The sequence below is a fragment of the Schistocerca nitens genome, chromosome 8, assembly GCF_023898315.1.
Source record: "Schistocerca nitens isolate TAMUIC-IGC-003100 chromosome 8, iqSchNite1.1, whole genome shotgun sequence".
NCBI classification, from domain to species: Eukaryota; Metazoa; Arthropoda; class Insecta; order Orthoptera; family Acrididae; genus Schistocerca; species Schistocerca nitens.
The window spans coordinates 25,282,548-25,298,424 of record NC_064621.1 but is presented as its reverse complement, the minus strand read 5'-3'; positions in this window follow the sequence as shown (position 1 = coordinate 25,298,424).

The following is a 15,877-nucleotide window of genomic DNA, read 5'->3' as shown; positions in this document are numbered from 1 at the left end:
GCTTCTTTATAACGTCAGCCGTAATTGAAAATGCCGCCGCGTGTGAAATCAGATCTGTGATTCGTTTTCTAAATGCAAAGAACGTTGAACCAAAGGAAATTCATCTGCAAATGTGCGAGGTTTACGGACAAAATGCTATGAGTGATTCAGTGGATAGAAGATGGGTCAGACTGTTCAATGAAGGACGTGATCAAGTGCGCGATGAACAATACGTGAACGCCCCTCTGTGGTTACTGATGAACTGGTTCACACAACTGAAGAGAAGATTAAGCACAACCGTGAGTTTACACTTAGTGCCCTTGCTATGGAAGTTCCGCAGATCTCACGATCACTAATTAATGAAATTGTTACTGAAAAACTGAAATTTCGAAAACTTTGCTCACGTTGGGTACCCAAAATTCTTACTGAAGAACATAAAAAAACAACGGTTAGGCAGTGCACTTCAGTTTTTGACACGCTACAGTGAAGAAGGTGATGGTTTTCTTGCTCGGATAGTCACAGGGGATCAAACTTGGGTATCGTACGACACCCCTGAAACAAAACGGCAATCAATAGAATGGAGGCACACTTCATCCCCAACGAAGGTTAAGCCTAAGCAAATCTTGACACCTCGAAAAGTCATGTGCACCGTTTTTTGGTACAGAAAAGGCATTTTGCTGATTTATTTGTTGCCTCGAGGCCAAACAATCAATGCACATGGTTATTGCGAGACCATTAAGAAATTGCGCCGCCCAATACAGAACAAGCGGCGAGGATTACTGTCAAAAGGTGTTTTTTTCCACGATAATTCCCGAGCTCACACGGCGAATGTGACCAAACAACTCTTACGGGAACTTCACTCGGAAGCGTTTGATTATCCTCCATACAGCCCGGACCTCGCTCCTAGCGACTTTCATCTCTCCTTACACCTACAATCTGTCCTTGGCGGTCAAAACTTCAACGATGATGACGAGCTGAAAGAACATGTTACCACATGGTTGAACACAGAGACAACTTGAAGAGATGGGGCTTCATAACAGAAGATACGTCCTGTAATTGTGGACAAGAACAAACCACAAGCCACATGCTCCAGTGCCTTTTGTGCCCTACATCCTGCACGAAGATTGATCTCCTGCAAGCCACTCCAAGCGCCTTGGAGGTTGCAAAGTACTGGGCACATGTAATATAAATACAGTTTGTGTGTATATATTTATTGATGTGTATGGCAACTGTAAATTTGTATGCTTCTGATTCGAGAATAAAAATATACAGGCGGCAACCTTCCATGAAGGAGGCATACAAAAACTTGTGCCACGCTATGACAAGTGCCTACAAAATTTCGGAAGCTATGTAGAAAAGTAGTTTAACAGTTGTAGATTTATGTACAATAAATATTGTTTCTGTATCTGTACGCGTTTGTTTTATATAGCCAAACGGAACTTACTTTGTGGACATACCTCGTAATAACCTCCAATGCAGGCTAGCGACAACAACCACTGTCAAAGGGGAGAATCAATTTAGCAAACGCATGCCCAGATAGAGAGGTTGAAGGCTTACAAGTAAAACTGGTTGCTGTCAGATCGTAAACTTATAATTGCCTGTAGCCTTTCAAATCGAATCTCAAGACGTGAGTAGTCTTGCATTATTAACTCAGGTCCTTGTCTCTCAAACGTCTGATATACTCCACACTTTCTCAGTGATCTAGTGTAAACGTTTCTTGTTCAATAACGTTGAACTAGAAGTAGATTCAATTGCATAACGATTTATACATACTTCTCTTACAATCGAATGTCGGTATGAACTAGAAAACCGAGGGAACTGCCCCCTTCACTATACTCATCTACACACTTATCGGAATTAAGATACACATCGCCTGTCGGTACACAATGTCACCAACTCATTACACACTCATCTAAGAAGTCTAATCTGAATGTTGGCTCCACTGTGAACATAGACTTCAGAAGAAAATTAGCGTACAACGCATGTACTTGGCATGTCTGCGTCTACTTCCACGTTCCTGCCGGGTACATCCCCAACTACTCTCGTCTTATGCATCAGCTAAGTAGGTCACACTTTCCTCCCACTACATTTCAGGAAAACGCCTTCTCTGATTACCGTTGCTTGGCACAATAAGTCCAGCCGCGCAGAGTGGCCGAGCGGTTTGAGGCGCCATGTCACGGACTGCGCGGCCCCTTCCGCCGGAGGTTCGAGTCCTCCCTCGGGCATGAGTGTGTGTGTTGTTCTTAGTATAAGTTAGTTTAAGTAGTTTGTAAGTCTAGGGACCGACGACCTAAGCAGTTTGGTCCATTAGCAATTCACACACATTTGAACATGTCCAGCATGCATTGAACGTTAACACCATCTATTTCTACGTTTAAAATGTGATAACTCACAGTGGATACAGTCTCCTTGCCCTCTTCCAAATGTATCTCCCTAATATGTTTGAACTGTATATACAAAGAAGTTGTTTCCTGTACACTCGATTCAGTATCACTTCTGAAAACTACCACCACGGTATCTCCTAATTCTGATCCATCGGTCGAAAAGTCCCCCCACTAATTATCATTATTATCATCGTCTCCTAATGGCCGTTGGTCGAACACCGCTACATCCCAGCTTTCATATGTTATTGGTCGAAACACTTCGCCAGCTTTTTTTTTTTCCTGTTCTAACAGAACCTCTCTCTTTCCGTTGAAAAGCATGTTCGCAGCCACTGTTTCTCTCACATTTCAAGCAGTCACATCGAGATTACTCGCTACTCATGATCTGTTGACATTTCCTTCTTCATTCCTTTCGTTATTATGTGTATCTGGGAAACGAACCTCCGCTATTCGTGGTGGTGCACTCTCGTTCGCAGGTCGCGCATCACCACTAAACCTATTCCGGTCATCAAAACTGGGACGCGAATACCATCTATCGTTCTGGTCCAAGTCCGTGCATCAGTGATAATACTTCGTGTCTTCCATATTTCGCCCACTGATGACCTGCAGCCGTCTAGAACGAAATTAGAATTATATATTAATACCTTCAGCTACTGACGGGCGTTGATGTATATCAACGGGGACAGGTGAAAATGTGTGCCCTGACTGCGACTCGAAATCGGGATCTCCTACTTACATGGCAGACGCTCTATCCACCTGAGCCACCGAAGGCACAGAGGATAGTGCGACTGCAGGGACTATCTCGTGCACGCCTCCCGCGAGACCCACATTCTCACCTTATATGTCCACACACTACAATCGTAGTGCCCCTATCCAACACATTCATTGCTCGTGGAAAATATTCCTACCAAGTCCTGTAAGAGTTCGGGTAATATGTCCGAAAGAACAGACACCATATCCAAGTAAGTATATAGTTCCGGCAATACCGGCCATGACCTTTTTCTTCTGTGCGGAGGCACACATATTTCCCGAACTCTTACGGAACTTGGTAAGAATGTCTTCCACGAGTAATGAGTGTGTTGGGTAGGGACACTACGAATGGACAGTGTGGACATATAAGGTGAGAATGTGGGTCTCGCGGGAGGCGTGCACGAGATAGTCCCTGCAGTCGCACTATCCTCTGTGCCTTCGGTGGCTCAGGTGGATAGAGCGTCTGCCATGTAAGGACGAGATCGCAGGTTCGAGTCCCGGTCGTGGCACACATTTTCACCTGTCCCCATTGATATATATCAACGCCTGTCAGCAGCTGAATGGATGCAGATGATCAGACAGGATGCTTACGACGTGCCACCTGTCGGAGTCGTTTGTAGAGGTACCAGGGGTCCCATATCACTCCAACTGCACACGCACCACACCATTACAGAGCCTGCACCAGCTTGGACAGTCCCCTGCTGACGTGCACAATTCATGGATTCATGAGGTTGTCTCCATACCCGAACATGTCCATCCGCTCGATACAATTTGAAACGAGACTCGTCCGATCAGGCAACATGTTTCCAGTCATCAACAGTCCAGTGTCGGCGTTGACGTGTCCAGGCGAGGCGTAAAGCTTTGTGTCGTGCAGTCATCGAGGGTACACGAGTGGGCCTTCAACTCCGGAAGCCCATATCGATGACGTTTCGTTGAATGGTTCGCACGCTGGCACTTGTTGATGGCGCAGCATTGAATCTGCAGCAATTTACGGAAGAGTTGCACTTCCGTCACGTTGAACAATTCTCTTCAGTCGTCGTTGGTCCCGTTCTTGTACGATCTTTTTCCGGGCGCAGCGATGTCGGAGATTTGATGATTTACCAGATTCCTGATATTTACGGTACACTCGTCTAATGGTCGTACGGGAAAATCCCCACTTCATCTCTACGTCGGAGATGCTGTGTCCCATCGCTCGTGCGCCGACTGTAACACCACGTTCAAACTTACTTAAATCTCGATAACTTGCCATTGTAATAGCAGTAACGATCTAACAACTGTGCCAGACACTTGTTGACTTATATAGGCGTCGCCGACCGCAACACCGTATTCTGCCTGTTTACATATGTCTGTATTTGAATACGCATGCCTATAGCAGTTTCTTTGGCGCTTCAGTGCATAATGACAGTCAGGAGCGTGCCGCAGCAGCAAGGTTTGAATTTTTTAGACTCAATAAGCAACCGACACGATCTTTCAAACACTGAATTTCCGAACGCAGATGGCTAATAAGACATTCTAGTGTTTCTGTGGACCCAGTCATAGTGACGTCACGTTACGCCGAGCGGGGCTGCCGCGCGGTCTTAGGGGTCTTGACACGGTTTGCTAGGCTGCCCCCGTCGAAGGTTCGAGTCCTACCTCGGGCATAGGTGTGTGTGTTGTCCTTAGCGTAAGTTAGTTTAAGTTACATCAATTAGTGTGTAAGCCTACGGACCGATGACCTCAGCAGTTTGGTCCCATAGAACCTTACTACAAATTTCCAAATTTATCACGTTACGTGATACAGCCACGCAGAATGTCTGAGACAGAGTAATTGATGCTGCTGTTCTGAGGCTGCCAGATCCTGATCTAAAAGCAGTTCTGTATACTGTAGAATCTCAAAATACTGTCACAAAACTGAAGCAGATACAGAGGCTCGTTGTACAGGGCTATTACAAATGATTGAAGCGATTTCATAAATTCACTGTAGCTCCATTCATTGACATATGGTCACGACACACTACAGATACGTAGAAAAACTCATAAAGTTTTGTTCGACTGAAGCCGCACTTCAGGTTTCTGCCGCCAGAACGGTCGAGAGCGCAGTGAGACAAAATGGCGACAGGAGCCGAGAAAGCTTATGTCGTGCTTGAAATGCACTCACATCAGTCACTCATAACAGTGCAACGACACTTCAGGACGAAGTTCAACAAATATCCACCAACTGCTAACTCCATTCGGCGATGGTATGCGCAGTTTAAAGCTTCTGGATGCCTCTGTAAGGGGAAATCAACGGGTCGGCCTGCAGTGAACGAAGCAACGGTTGAACGCGTGCGGGAAAGTTTCACGCGTAGCCCGCGGAAGTCGACGAATAAAGCAAGCAGGGAGCTAAACGTACCACAGCCGACGGTTTGGAAAATCTTACGGAAAAGGCTAAAGCACAAGCCTTACCGTTTACAATTGCTACAAGCCCTGACACCCGATAAGTCAAACGCTTTGAATTTTTGCCGCGGTTGCAACAGCTCATGGAAGAGGATGCGTTCAGTGCGAAACTTGTTTTCAGTGATGAAGCAACATTTTTTCTTAATGGTGAAGTGAACAGACACAATGTGCGAATCTGGGCGGTAGAGGATCCTCACGCATTCGTGCAGCAAATTCGCAATTCACCAAAAGTTAACGTGTTTTGTGCAATCTCACGGTTTAAAGTTTTCGGCCCCTTTTTCTTCTGCGAAAAAAACGTTGCAGGACACGTGTATCTGGACATGCTGGAAAATTGGCTCATGCCACAACTGGAGACCGACAGCGCCGACTTCATCTTTCAACAGGATGGAGCTCCACCGCACTTCCATCATGATGTTCGGCATTTCTTAAACAGGAGACTGGAAAACCGATGGATCGGTCGTGGTGGAGATCATGATCAGCAATTCATGCCATGGCCTCCACGCTCTCCCGACTTAACCCCATGCGATTTCTTTCTGTGGGTTTATGTGAAAGATTCAGTGTTTAAACCTCCTCTACCAAGAAACGTGCCAGAACTGCGAGCTCGCATCAACGATGCTTTCGAACTCATTGTTGGGGACATGCTGCGCCGAATGTGGGAGGAACTTGATTTTCGGCTTGATGTCTACCGAATCACTAAAGGGGCACATATCGAACATTTGTGAATGCCTAAAAAACTTTTTGAGTTTTTGTATGTGTGTGCAAAGCACTGTGAAAATATCTCAAATAATAAAGTTATTGTAGAGCTGTGAAATCGCTTCAATCATTTGTAATAACCCTGTATTTATGTTCTTCAGAGTGTATATGGCATTCATTCTAAAGATGATGCTAGTGTTAAAAGTGAGTAAAAACAGAGCTCAGACAAATAACACTTTCAGTGTTGTGCTACACGAAGTATACTACGGGATACTGTGAGGAAGTCTTTTCCTCAATGCTTTCTGAATCGTGAGCGAAAATCTGGTCCTTGGAGCTATGCAAAATGCTTTCAGCGTGGAAAGCAAGGTGATATTCAAACAGTGTGTTTACAAGGCGACCCTGTGGACACACGGCCGCAGCAAAGCTATCAATAAGTTCACTCTGCACCTGAAAGGCCGTTAAGGCCAGCACAAGCAGCGGTCTCCACTTCCACGTCGCGGAACTCTTCTACTGCAGTATGCAGACACAGGAAGAAACTTTTTGTTCATTTAAGAGTGACTCAAGGGACAATTAAATTGCATGTTACACAGTGGGGCATCTGTTTCTCTCATTTATAAAGACACATATGACAGGATCAGTAGTCCACAGCTACATCTGCCTTCTTCTGTTTGATATGCATACAAAGTCCAGTATTTGGCGGTGTAGTTTGCCAGAAACTTTTCATTGAATTACGAAATGTCTATCGTTTCATGTACTCAGCTATAGAAGTCTGAAAATGAGTCCATTATCATATTGTGGCACCTACATCAGGATACGTTATGATCTGAAGACGGCAGCAGCCGAAACAGGTAAGAGTGAAGTGTAAAAGTTTGTGTGATCAAGACTGACCTATAAAATAAAATAACTGGCTTAGGCTTGTTTGATTTGTTTAACCTGTGCATGCAAGACAAGGCGTTACAAATTAGTGTTTCACTGACTCACATTAGCGTTTCTGGCTTCTGTGATAAGTGCAAGGAGCTGTTTGAAGCAGGTTTAGAAAGGGCTGATGGTTTTGAATCGCAAATTACTGTTAAAGACAATGCGCAGCCGCCGTTTCTTCACACAAGGCTTGTCCCTTATGCAATAATTGAGCACGTTGCTCAGAAACTGCAAAGGTGGAAAGATACTGGGAGTATCCAACCCATTTGCCAGTCAATGGACAGCGCGCTTGGTAATCCTCAAATGCCATCAGGAGGTTTATATCTGTGTGCTAGTTTTAAAGCAACCATCGTAGATTCTATTCCTCTCCCACGTCGGAGAAATTAATGGATAGATTGCGACTGGGAAGATTCTTTTTCAAGATCGATTTACGTGACGCATACTGCTGCACAAGCAGCCCAATCAATATTTTGTGATAAACACTCACCCACGTTTGTTCGAGTTTCTACATTACCTACCGTTCAAAAGTGCTTCAGTTCCTGCTATTTATCAACTGTTCCTGCCACAAGGGAAAGTGCTGCTTCTTCTAAGAAAAACTTGACTACTTAGCACGCATAATAAACGCACGGGGAATTCATCCTGCTACTTTGAACTGGTCCGTGATAAAAGATCTGCCAGTGCCCTGTAACATTAAGGAGCTCCAAACTATCATGGGGAAGCTTGCCTGTCATATGAAATTCGTTAAAAACATTGCACAGATTGCTCCTCCACTGAAGCAACTTTGCTGGAAAAATGTCCCTTTTTTGTGGTCTCAAGAATGTCAGGATACATTTCAGGGACTGAAGGACGCTTTATTAAGTCGTCGTTGTTTGATTCTTTTGATCAAGCTAATCCTCTTGTGTTAGCTGGGGGCACATCTCCTCACGGGCCCGGAGCAGTGCTCTCCATTGTGGTTGGTTCTTCTGAAAGACCTGTTGCTTTTGCCTGGAAAAATCTTTACAAAGCACAGATTAATTACAGTCAGCGTGAAAAAGAAGCGCTCGCCTTTATCTGTGGTGTTGCCAAGTTCCACCAGTATTTATACTATAGGAAGTTCTAGTTGCTTACAGATCATTGGCCTTTAACGTCTTTGTTCAATCCTTTAAAGCCTGTTTCACGGCGGATAGAGCAAAAACTGCAACTTTGGACTCTGATGTTGTCTAATTATCAGTATGATTTGTTGTGCAGGCGCAACATTCTAATGCTGAATCTTTGTCTCAGTTACCAGTCGTTACCGACACAGTGTTTGCTTCATCTGAGGAATGACGTTTTCAAACCTATACTTAGAATTTTGAAAGTCTTCAAAACTATATCTCGATTTTCGGCGTATTGCCACAGCAACTGCTTCTGATCCAGCTCTTCAGGTTGCATTGGAATACGTGTGCCATGGGTGGTCACGTACTTGGAAAGACATTTCGCATCCAGTGGTGCGTCGTTATTTTTAGCAAAGTCACGCACTGTGTGCAAACTGGGAACAACAGTGTGTGGGCAGTGATTCCTCACTCTCCTGAGTGAGAACCTTGTCGTTATTGCATCAGTGTGGCTTGGTACAGATGAAGCAAGTCACCCAACATCATTTTACTTGGCAGGGTATTCATGCTCAGTTTGAACAAATGACATCTCATTGCAAAGTGTATGTGTAATGTCGATCAGCCCAGCCGCAACGCTTTTTTAAGTGGCCACATCCGTCTGGACTGTGGAAATGCATCTATATTGATCTCACAGTTCCGGTCTGGAACATGCAATGATTGTTGATTGTCGACATATACGGTAAGTTCCCTTTTGTTGTCGCCGGCCGTTGTGGCCGGACGGTTCTAGGCGCTTCAGTCCGGAACCGCGCTGCTGCTACGGTCGCAGGTACAAATCCTGACTCGGGAATGGATGTGTGTGATGTCCTTAGGTTAGTTAGGTTTAAGTAGTTCTAAGTCTAGGGGACTGATAGGCTCAGATGTTAAGTCCCATAGTGCTCAGAGCCATTTCAACCATTTGAACCTTTTGCTGTCCCCATGCTGTCGACCACTGCTGCAAATACAGTACAGGCTTTTTCTTCCGGTTTTTTTTTTCTCTATTGGAGTTCCCAAACTCATTGTCTCAGTCAAGGGACCTCAGTTAACTTTAGCCGATTTTGAACGGTTTTTGTGCCACAAATAGCATCCACAACGTGAGGAACGCACGTTTTCAACTTCGGTGTAAGAGTGAAGCTGAGTTGTTCATTCAAACGTTTAAAAGTCACAACGAGGAACTCCGTTCCTGCCACACATGGGAGCCGCGCCGAGTAGCCGGGTGGTCTAGGGGGTCTTGCCACGGTTCACGCGGCTCCCCCCGTCGGATGGTTCAAATGGTTCAAATGGCTCTGAGCACTATGGGACTTCACATCTGAGGTCATCAGTCCCCTAGAACTTAGAACTACTTAAACCTAACTAACCTAACGACATCACACACATCCATGCCCGAGGCAGGATTCGAACCTGCGACAGTAGCGGCTGCGCGGTTCCAGACTGAAGCGCTTAGAACCGCTCGGCCACACCGGCCGGCGCCCCGTCGGAGGTCGGAGTCCTCCATCGGCCATGGGTGTGTGTGTTGTCCTTAGCGTAAGTTAGTTCGAGGTAGATTAAGTACTGTGCAAGCCTAGGGACCGATGAACTCAGCAGTTTGGTCGCATAGGAACTTAGCACCACCACGCATGGGAGTAAGTATATGCTGTGTTTCCCGAAGTCACTCGCAGGATTATTACACAGTCGTAGAAACCGTATGCTGTTGCATCTTCTGTGGCTGCCCAGAAGCACTTCCTTCCACCTGATCACACAGTCTTAGCTGCAGAATGAAGTCAAGTGTTTGGCAAGAAACAATTTTGCGAGTATAGTCTCATTACAGAATCCATTGGTCATTCACCTTATGTCGTACAGGATTCCCCTGAGCTGCATCGCTGCCACCATAGCCGCTGCAGTGCACTTTCACGTATGCCAGAGATTCTACTGAAGAATTTTTGCCCACAGACCCGGCACAGTGCTGGGGTCCACACTAGTAGCCACCCCCGCCTCTTCGCCAGTCGTAGCCAGAACCATCCTCTGTGGTGCCCAAGGGGATCGAGGCCACTGCGACGCTGACGCCTCTAGCGCTGCTACAGATATCAGTACTCGTCTTGCAACCTCAAGTAACGTCCGCGAACGCTCACGCCCCGAATGACCATCACATCGCCCCAGTAGATCTCCTTGCTGTTCGCCCGACCATCGCATCTGCGTCTCTGGATGCGGGTGTGCACCCTGTAACTGGTCTTTTGAACAGTGCTCCCGTTCACTCGCAGAGTGGACGTCGGGGTGCAGACAAGGAGATGTCGTCGGCCACAGTTACACTTCCCATCTCCTAATCTGCATCGACATTCAGTCCTCTCTGCCGCCGTCGTCACGTATCACTGCCCTACACGATGACAGTGTGGTTTGTGAGGAGGAATGTGATCTCGTCCAATGAGCTAGTGAAGTCGCATCGAATCCACAAGAAACGATAGTCGCTGCAAGCCGCATCGAGGAATGGCCTACACCAGCATAGTTACACACACAGACATTTCATCACGCTGCCATATAAGCTTGTCTATTACGTCTACATACATACTCCGCAATCCACCATACGGTGCGTGGCGGAGGGTACCCCGTACCACAACTAGCATCTTCTCTCCCTGTTCCACTCCCAAACAGAACGAGGGAAAAATGACTGCCTATATGCCTCTGTACGAGTCCTAATCTCTCTTATCTTATCTTTGTGGTCTTTCCGCGAAATATAAGTTGGCGGCAGTAAAACTGTACTGCCTCAAATGCTGGTTCTCTAAATTTTCTTAGTAGCGATTCACGAAAAGAACGCCTCCTTTCCTCTAGAGACTCCCACTCGAGTTTCTGAAGCACTTCCGTAACACTCGCGTGGTGATCAAACCTGCCAGTAACAAATCTAGCAGCCCGCCTCTAAATTGCTTCTATGTCCTCCCTCAATCCGACCTGATAGGGATCCCAAACGCTCGAGCAGTAATCAAGAATAGGTCGTATTAGTGTTTTATAAGCGGTCTCCTTTACAGATGAACCGAAGACGACTATCCGCCTTCCCCACAACTGACATTACATGCTTGTCCCACTTCATATCGCTCTGCAATGTTACGGCCAAATATTTAATGGGCGTGACTGTGTCAAGCGCTACACTACTAATAGAGTATTCAAACATTACGGGATTCTTTTTCCTATTCATCTGCATTAATTTACATTTATCTATATTTAGAGTTAGCTGCCATTCTTTACACCAATCACAAATCCTGTCCGAGTCATCTTGTATCCTCTTACAGGTACTCAACGACGACCTCTTCCCATACATCACAGCATCATCAGCAAACAGCCGCACATTGCTATCCACCGTATCCAAAATATCATTTATGTAGTTAGAAAACAACAGCGGACCACTTCCCTGGTTCAAATGGTTCAAATGGCTCTGAGCACTATGGGACTCAACTTCTGTGGTTACCAGTCCCCTAGAACTTAGAACTACTTAAACCTAACTAACCTAAGGACATCACACACATCCATGCCCGAGGAAGGATTCGAACCTGCGACAGTAGCAGTCGCACGGTTCCGGACTGCGCGCCTAGAACCGCGAGACCACCGCGGCCGGCCAACTTCCCTGGGGCACTCCAGATGATACCCTCACCTTCGCTGAACACTCACCATCGAGAACAACGTACTGGGTTCTATTACTTAAGAAGTCTTCGAGCCACTCACATATTTGGGAACCAATCCCATATGCTCGTACCTTAGTTAGGAGTCTGCAGTGGGGCACCGTGTCAAACCCTTTCCGGAAGTCAAGGAATATGGCATCCGTCTGATACCCTTCATCCACAGTTCGCAAGATATTATGTGAAAAGAGGGCGAGTTGCGTTTCGCAGGAGTATGCTTTCTAAAGCCGTGCTGATGCATGGACAGCAACTTCTCTGCCTCAAGGAAATTCATTATATTCGAACTGGAAATATGTTCGAGAATCCTGCAACAAACCGATGTTAAGGATATTGGGATATTGGTCTGTAATTTTGAGGATCCATCCTTTTTTTTTTTTTTTTTTTTTGGGTCATCAGTCTACTGACTGGTTTGATGCGGCACGCCACGAATTCCTTTCCTGTGCTAACCTCTTCATCTCAAAGTAGCACTTGCAACCTACGTCCTCAATTATTTGCTTGACGTATTCCAATCTCTGTCTTCCTCTGCAGTTTTTGCCTTCTACAGTTCCCTCTAGTACCATGGAAGTCATTCCCTCGTGTCTTAGCAGATGTACTATCATCCTGTCCCTTCTCCTTATCAGTGTTTTCCACATATTCCTTTCCTCTCCGATTCTGCGTAGAACCTCCTCATTCCTTACCTTACAGTCCACCTAATTTTCAACATTCGTCTATAGCACCACATCTCAAATGCTTCGATTCTCTTCTCTTCCGGTTTTCCCACAGTCCATGTTTCACTACCATACAATGCTGTACTCCAGACGTACATCCTCAGAAATTTTTTCCTCAAATTAAGGCCGGTATTTGATATTAGTAGACTTCTCTTGGCCAGAAATGCCTTTTTTGCCATACCGAGTCTGCTTTTGATGTCCACCTTGCTCCGTCCGTCATTGGTTATTTTACTGCCTAGGTAGCAGAATTCCTTAACTTCATTGACTTCGTGACCATCAATCCTCATGTTAAGTTTCTCGCTGTTCTCATTGCTACTACTTCTCATTACCTTCGTCTTTCTCCGATTTACTCTCAAACCATACTGTGTACTCATTAGACTGTTCATTCCGGTGAGCAGATCATTTAATTCTTCTTCACTTTCACTCAGGATAGCAATGTCATCAGCGAATCGTATCATTGAGATCCTTTCACCTTGTATTTTAATTGCACTCCTGAACCTTTCTTTTATTTCCATCATTGCTTCCTCGATGTACAGAGTGAAGAGTAGGGGCGAAAGGCTACAGCCTTGTCTTACACCCTTCTTAATACGAGCACTTCGTTCCTGATCGTCCACTCTTATTATTCCCTCTTGTTTGTTGTACATATTGTATATGACCCGTCTCTTCCTATAGCTTACCCCTACTTTTTTCAGAATCTCGAACAGCTTGCACCATTTTATATTGTCGAACGCTTTTTCCAGGTCGACAAATCCTATGAAAGTGTCTTGAGTTTTCTTTAGCCTTGCTTCCATTATTAGCCGTAACGTCAGAATTGCTTCTCTCGTCGTTTTACTTTTCCTAAAGCCAAACATCGTCACCTAGCGCATTCTCAATTTTCTTTTCCATTCTTCTCTATATTATTCTTGTAAGCAGCTTCGATGCATGAGCTGTTAAGCTGATTGTGCGATAATTCTCGCTCTTGCCGTCTTCGGAATTGTGTGGATGATGCTTTTCCGAAAGTCAGATGGTATGTCGCCATATTCATATATTCTACACACCAACGTGAATAGTCGTTTTGTTGCCACTTCCCCCAATGATTTTAGAAATTCTGATGGAATGTTATCTATCCCTTATGCCTTATTTGACTGTAAGTCCTCCAAAGCTCTTTTAAATTCCGATTCTAATACTGGATCCCCTATCTCTTCTAAATCGACTCCTGTTTCTTCTTCTATCACATCAGACAAATCTTCACCCTCATAGAGGCTTTCAATGTATTCTTTCCACCTATCTGCTCTCTCCTCCGCGTTTAACAGTGGAATTCCCGTTGCACTTAATGTTACCACCGTTGCTTTTAATGTCACCAAAGGTTGTTTTGACTTTCCTGTATCCTGAGTCTGTCCTTCCGACAACCATATCTTTTTCGATGTCTTCACATTTTTCCTGCAGCCATTTCTTCTTAGCTTCCCTGCGCTTCCTATTTATTTCATTCCTCAGCGACATGTAGTTCTGTGTTCCTGATTTTTCCGGAACATGTTTGTACTTCCTCCTTTCATCAATCAACTGAAGTATTTCTTCTGTTACCCATAGTTTCTTCGCAGCTACCTTCTTTGTACCTGTGTTTTCCTTCGCAACTTCTGTGATGGCCCGTTTTAGAGATGTCCATTGCTCTTCAACTGTACTGCCTACTTCGCTATCCCTTATTGCTGTATCTATAGCGTTAGAGAACTTCAAACGTATCTCGTCATTCCTTAGTGTTTCCGTATCCCACTTCTTTGCGTATTGATTCTTCCTGACTAATGTCTTGAACTTCAGCCTACTCTTCATCACTACTATATTGTGATCTGAGTCTATATCTGCTCCTGGGTACGACTTACAATTCAGTATCTGATTTCGGAATCTCTGTCTGACCATGATGTAATCTAATTGAAATCTTCCCGTATCTCCCGGCCTTTTCCAAGTATACCTCCTCCTCTTGTGATTCTTGAACAGGGTATTCGCTATTACTAGCTGAAACTTGTTACAGAACTCAATTAGTCTTTCTCCTTTTTCATTCCTTGTCCCAAGCCCATATTCTCCTGTAACCTTTTCTTCTACTCCTTCCCCTACAACTGCATTCCAGTCGCCTATGATATTAGATTTTCGTCCCCCTTTACATACTGCATTACCCTTTCAATATCCTCATACACTTTCTCTATCTGTTCATCTTCAGCTTGCGACGTCGGCATGTATACCTGAACTATCGTTGTCGGTGTTGGTCTGCTGTCGATTCTAATAACCCGGTCACTGAACTGTTCACAGTAACACACCCTCTGCCCTACCTTCCTATTCATAACGAATCCTACACCTGTTATACCATTTTCTGCTGCTACTGATATTATCCGATACTCATCTGACCAGAAATCCTTGTCTTCCTTCCACTTCACTTCACTGACCCCTACTATATCTAGATTGAGCCTTTGCATGTCCCTTTTCAGATTTTCTAGTTTCCCTACCACGTTCAAGCTTCTGACATTCCACGCCCCGACTCGTAGAACGTTATCCTTTCGTTGATTATTCAAATCTTTTTCTCATGGTAACCTCACCCTTGGCAGTCTCCTCCCGGAGATCCGAATGGGGGACTATTCCGGAATCTTTTGCCAATGGAGAGATCATCATGACACTTCTTCAATTACAGGCCACATGTCCTGTGGATACACGTTACGCGTCTTTAATGCAGTGGTTTCCATTGCCTTCTGCATCCTCATGTCGTTGATCATTGGTGATTCTTCCGCCTTTAGGGGCAATTTCACACCCCTAGGACAAGAGAGTGCCCTGAACCTATATCCGCTCCTCCGCCCTCTTTGACAAGGCCGTTGGCAGGATGAGGCTGACTTCTTATGCCGGAAGTCTTCGGCCGCCAATGCTGGTTATTTATCAAAATTTAGGCAGTGGCGGGGCTCGAACCCGGGACCGAAGACGTTTTGATTATGAATCAAAGACGCTTCAACGTATACTACGCCTGCCATACAGCTGGCAAAGGTTCTGCACAACGCTGGTAAGTACTTTGAAGGACAGTAACAGGTGCAAATATGTAATTCTTTTGTATCGGTTGTGAATAAATAGTTGCCACTGGTTAAGTTCCACGGAGTCTTCTGCACACGTTAGTCGATCACACAAGCTACTGGTGGCAGTCATAGCTAATATGTGTTCATCATCAATCTTATTCTTGTCTATAGTAGCATCTTGCTTGTCCATGCGTTCAGAAACTTTGATTTGGAATTGTTACATAATATACCAGGAGTATAACTCTGTCTCAATTTGATACCCTG